Source organism: Sorex fumeus, unplaced genomic scaffold, assembly GCF_029834395.1.
Source record: "Sorex fumeus unplaced genomic scaffold, SorFum_2.1 ptg000024l, whole genome shotgun sequence".
In the NCBI taxonomy this organism is placed as follows: Eukaryota; Metazoa; Chordata; class Mammalia; order Eulipotyphla; family Soricidae; genus Sorex; species Sorex fumeus.
Genome location: NW_026606081.1, coordinates 56260478 through 56266545, shown reverse-complemented (window position 1 = coordinate 56266545; position 6068 = coordinate 56260478).

Genomic DNA, 6068 nt, shown 5'->3' with positions numbered 1-6068 from the left:
GTTCCGGCAAACACTGCTGGCAGAGCTGAGCAGGCCATGGGCTCAGATAGCATAAAACACCACTGGAAAGCAATTCTGTCACAAAATGTCACAGAGGCCCAAGGGCCGGGGCTGCTCCTACAAGCCTCTCCCTGGCAAAAAAAAAAAAAAAAGAAAGAAAGAAAAAAAAGGAAAAAAAAACACCACCAGGAGACCTCTGAAGTCAGAAACCTCTGGAACCTTCTGGAAGCATGACCTAGAACCTTTCAGAAGCATAACATGTCAGAACCAACTCATAGGACCCCGACCTCCCCCAAACAGGATTGTGCCTGAACAAAGAAGTCCAGCGAATGGGAGAGGCCCGGCACCTCGCAGAGCTGGGAAAGCCGCGTGGGGGTGCATCTCCCAAACCCCACCCCATCACTGTCCTTCTGGAGCTCTGGTCACCCGGCCATGCAGCGGCCACGTTTGGAGGGAAGGGCTTTCAGGGGACCACCTGGCTCGGGGACCCACGTCTGGTCCAGGGGGTCTCAGTAAGGCCATTTTTTCCCCATGCTGCCCCACAAGGCACCTAAGGCAGGACCCCCTCCCCGCCAACAGCCCAGTGGGGATGACCCACAGCACCCACCCACAGTCTCCGCCCGGGCAGCCCCGAGCCCACACCAGAGGCCCCAGCTCCTTTGTTCTGGCGTGGGCGTGGTCAACAAGCCCCCCCACGTGACGGCCACCTGTGCCTGGGAGTGAACGTTGGTTCTGGTGGTCCGAGGAGGAGGTAAGATGTTCCCTAAGCAGCCCAGCTGCCTTTCCTTGGAGGATGGACCCTAGCCTGGGCTGGCACCTCCTCCTGGAAGGAAGCCCTGATTTAGCCTCCTGCAAAGGCACTGCTTGGGCCACACAGCCGGTGATAGAGCAGGGCCTATTTCTGCTGGGCTACAGCGCCACCTCCTGGGCACACGTCCAAGTAGCTTGAGGATTTTCTTGTCACCTTTGCCACCTGGATGATGTCCAGGCCGGGGTGCAGTGAGTTCATGGGGCTTGTTAGCTTGAAATGGCAGATTTCCGGGGCGGTGGGGATTGAGTGATATTTTTCCGGCAAAGGGGGCAGGGGTTCAGTAAATTGGAGGTGCGGCTGGTACAAGACACCTCAGAAGAAAGGGGCATGGACGCTCTGGGCTGGGCCCTCTCTACAGCTTCATCTCTGGTCCCCTGGGAGGAGCTCGCCTGGAGAGCACATCCCGGGGCTGGTCCGGGCTCAGGGTCTCCTGCCTTCCTGCTTCTTCTCTACAGAGCAGAGATGCAGCGCAGGCACGGACATGCCCATCACCATGAGGGGCAACCAGCACTCACCCGACCTCTGCTTCCCACCACACGCAGCCAGTCGGGGCTGGGGCGCTGCTGGTGGCTACCCTTTCTGGGTCTCCTCCTTCCTGTGTTGCTGTAGTATGTCCTGCTCATGCTCCTCTGGCGTCTGGCATATCAGCATCCCGGTACCCCAGAAGACAAGGCAGTTCTCCTTAGTACACTGTCACCATAGCAACAGGCCTGCGCTCAGTGTGGGTCGGCAGTGCCACCTAGTGGACAACTATGGTCCTGCGGGCCCAGACTCCAAAGTCAAGATAAACGGGTTCTCAATTCTCAATAAAGCTCGAGCAGCCCAAGAGAAACACCAGCCAAGTTTTGCCGAGCCGCGGGGGAGCACTGGAGGGAGAAGGAACCTCAGATGGAGGCTGGTCTTGAAAACGGCTCATAGTTCAGCATGAATCGTTCGCACAAAAAGGAAAATTTTTTTTCTTTTTGGGTCACACCCAGCAATGCACAGGGGTTCCTCCTGGCTCTGCACTCAGGAATTACTCTTGGCGGTGCTCAGGGGACCATATGGGATGCTGGGAATTGAACCCAGGTCGGCCGTGTACAAGGTAAATGCCCTACCCGCTGTGCTATAACTCCAGTCCTGTCATTCACAAAAATTTTGATTTTTTAAAAACAGGATGCTTGTGGACTGGAGGGGGTGGTACAGCAAGTAGGGCTCAATCCTCGGCCCCTCCAGGAGTGACCCTGCAAGGAGATGCAGGAGGAAGCCCCGAGCACTGCCGGGCATGGCCCCCAAACAAACAAATACTGCATGAAAACATGTGAGGGCCTGGGGCTCTCATAATCCCCACTCTCCTTGATTCAAAGTCTAAGGGGTCCCGCCAGGCACTGGAGTCACCTCAGAGCTCAAACAAAGAGGTCAGGGAGCGAGAGTTTGGTGGTGGTTGGGGGTGGGGGGCGGTGCTGACACAAACTCAGAGGATCAGAAGAGAAGTTGATTTGTGTTCACAGTGTGTCGGGGAGCAGAGGCCAGAGTCACAGAAGCCGCCCAGGAAAGGCTGCAGGGCACAGCCAGAGAGCACTGTGCAGGGCAACCTGGGCTCACCCCAGGCCTGGAAACTTCTCAGAGCACTCACAAGCTGTGCCCTGAGAAGCTGCCTGCCTACGAGGATTGGTGCAGAGCTGGGGTGCTCCAGGACAAGTGGGCCCCATCAGGAACTGAGAACTGATTAGAGGTGTTGGTATGTCTTGGGGCAAATGTGCCCTAGAGCAGAAGCCCGGGGCATTCAGAGGGTCGTGGTGTGGGTGGGGGGGAGCAGGACGAAGATCCAGTTAAGACCAAAGGTCTTAGCCTGTCCCCTTGCCCAAACCAGGGGCCCATGGGTGGCAACTGCTCCCAGAGGTCACAAGAGAGGGGACCCAGGGAGGGAACAGGAAGGCAGCAGGCCACTATGCAGGGCGGAAAGGAGGGCACAGGAGCTGCCCCCAGGCCCCACTTACGGTTCCCATCTTGCTGCATTTTGGTGACCGTCTGTCTTGTGCCAGCATCTTGGACTCTTGGTGAGCGCAGAGAGTGCGCACTTTGCAAGTGTGTGGTCCAGACAAACAACTCTGCAGGCAGGACAGAGGCTCTGTGACGTGCATACCTGGGCAGTCCCCAAGGCCTCCAATGTGTCCCCGGCTCTGCCCGCTGCACTTCAGCCTGGTTTTTCTGGCTGCAGCGAGTGACGCCAACGTGCTTAGCGCTCACTGCCCAGCAGCGCCCCCTTGTGGGAACTCCCATCAACGTCACATCTCTCTGGTAGCCTCCTAGCTTGAGTTTCGTTGTTGATGTTGTTGTATCCATTTTTGTTATTTTTGTTTGTTTGCTTTCTGGCCACACCCCATGATGCTCAGGGCTTACTCCAGCTCTGCACTCAGGAATGACTCCTAGTGGTGCTCAGGGACCAATTGGGGTGCTGGGGATCAAACCCGGGTCAGCCACATGCAAGGCCAGTGTCCTCCTGGCTGTCCTATCGCTCCCCCAGAGGCTTGAGTTTTCAGGCCGGTTGATGTCTGCAGTGGGGAAGGGGATAAGTGATGTTGGAACAAACCAGATGGAGTCGGTCTCCTGCAGAGGCCCAGGGAGCAGAGTGCTCTGGGTTTGTGAGGTGCCGGAGGCAGAGGGCACTGGGACCACAGGGCCCCAGAATGTGGGCTGCAAAGGCACCAGACCAGAGAGGCCAGGCCACAGTGCCCACAGGACAGCTGCCCACCCTGCCTGTGGACCCAGTGCCTATATCACACTATGCTCCTGGCCAAGTGCTCAGGCTTTGCTGTGAGCACATGTGATCATGGACGTGATTATGGGCCTGTGAGCACACGTGACTGTGGCATGGTCGTGGGTCTGTGAGCACACATGATCATGGACATGATCAAGGGCCTGTGAGTTCACGTGACTATCCGTGATTGAGGTCCTGTTTTTATGGGCCATGTGATCATAACTGATGCCCCCTCTGACGCCAAGCTCTCTGAGACCCAGCCAGATGGCATGGCAAGCTTCCTCCCCATTCTCTTTCCAAATCAAATCGCAATCCCGATGCCTGCCCCTGTTCTGCGTTCCTTGCACAGCCTTGCTTTGGTTTTTCACGTATCACGGCACTAATTTATGCCTGGATTCGAGGAGGGAGAAAGCCCTGTCGCGGCCCAGACTGTGGATGCTTGGCACTCACCAGACAGAACCCTCAGCAACGGGTAAGAACTTGCGAAGAATCGATTTTGCATGTAGGGCTTCATCCAACTAGCAATTACATAAATACTCCAGCGTGACAAAACTGGCAGCATGGATAGGAACGTGGCCCACACGATGGGGTCGTCTCCTTAATGGACCTATTACTCTTTCCTCTGGAGGCACCCTGAGAGCACACTTGGCCAACTCCTCACTTCTGACCTCTTAAATATAAAACTTTCATCAGAGACAAGGTTTTTTTTTTTTTTTTCCCTCCTGTTCATCGATTTGCTCGAGCTGGCCCAGTAACGTCTCCATTGGAGACTTTGTTGTTACTGTGTCTGGCATATCGAATACTCTCGGTAGCTTGCCGGGCTCTCTGAGAGGGGCAGAGGAATCGAACTCGGGTCGGCCATGTTGGCTGCGTGCAAGGCAAACACCCTACCACTGTGCTATCGCTCCAGAGACATAGTAAGGACTGAAAATGTTTGTCTTGCATGGGGCCGACTCGCATTCTATCCCCAGTACAACATATAGTCCACCAAGTAGCACCAGGCGTGATCTCTGAGCACAGCCAGGAGTAAGCCCTGGCTGGTATGCCACACCCCTCCCCCTCCACACACACACACACACACACACACACACACACACACACACACAAACTCTCATGTTGAGTTGGAAAGAGTGTGGGTCGGGTGCTCACTTTGAATGCAGTCGACCCAGCGCCACGTATGGTCCCCTGAGACCCACTGAGTCTGAGTGCATGATTACTGAGTACAGTGCCAGGAGTAAGCCTTGCGCTCCGTTGGAAGAGAGAAAAGCCAAATAAAAACAAAAACAAAAACAACAACCAAAAACCCCTCTCATCTTTTAAACATTTCCTGACCTGAGTCAAACAGTGCACAAACCAATTCACTCTTATGCAATCTTGACAACAGCCCTGCAGGACAGGTTCTAGAACCCAAGCTCACGGAACGTTTTTCTCAGGCTCTAGGAAACAGAGAGGGATCCGAACCTGATTGCACGTTGCGTTCTTTTACTCTGAATTATCACCCCGCGTCCCCCTACCCCCACAAATAACTCTTTCCTGGTGGTCTCTGCTCCATCTCTCTCCTGTCATCCCTTGCAACCAAGACTCTGCTTGGACACAGGATCAAGTCTACCGGACAGAGAAAGGAGCAAGGAACTGATTTCCTCCTGAGTCTGGTCTTCCAGCTTCCATCTGCCAGGACTTCACCTTCTTCCCACTCTCTGCCCCCTGCCCCCCAGGTCCTGCACTGCTCACCAAGGGCCCTTTGTGCCCTGGGTGCCTACCCCACACTCGACAGGCAGAATTCTTATCACTTCCATACTTTGCCGCAACTGTGTCCTTAAGTGACCTCTCCAAATTTGCTGATTTCAGTAGGAGGGAACAAAGAAAGGGAACTTATCACACCCTCTGTCAAAGGAGTTTGCCACTTTCCATTCCACAAACAATCCGAAGAAGGCTTTCTGCCTGCCGACAAGCAGACCAGGAAATTGCATACATGGGAATGTGGGTCAAACCCAGAAAGGCCAGAGCACAAACAGCAGACGGACCGGGGCCTGAAGCAGGCATCCGGGAAATGTCTGTGGGATGAATGGACGGAGGGCAGGTGAATGAAGGGACTGGCTCCACTTTGGGACAGAAACTCAGCAGGCCTAAGTTTCAGTTTCCCCTATCAGAAAGCCCAGACTTCTCAGAAAACAGTACCATCCTGGGGAGATAGACCGACCCCTGGCAACAGCCTATCAAAATAGGGGGCATGGGCAGTGGCACCCAGCCAAGTAGAGAGGGCCGAGGAAGTGGAGTCAGGGACAGGACTGGGACCAGAATTGCAAACATACTGCCAGTTCCTAGGGAAAAAATGTTGTTATGTAACCAAACCCTACATCAGCTCTTCACAATTCGGAGTGGGGTGGGGGGGGTCCTTGTCAAGACTCCCCTGTGTTGGATGAGACTTGGACCCCAGCTGGAGCCAGCAATGAAGGGGCCTTGCATTTCCTGGCATTTGCATCCTGGCGTCTGGTCTGGTCAGTGTGCGAGCGAAAC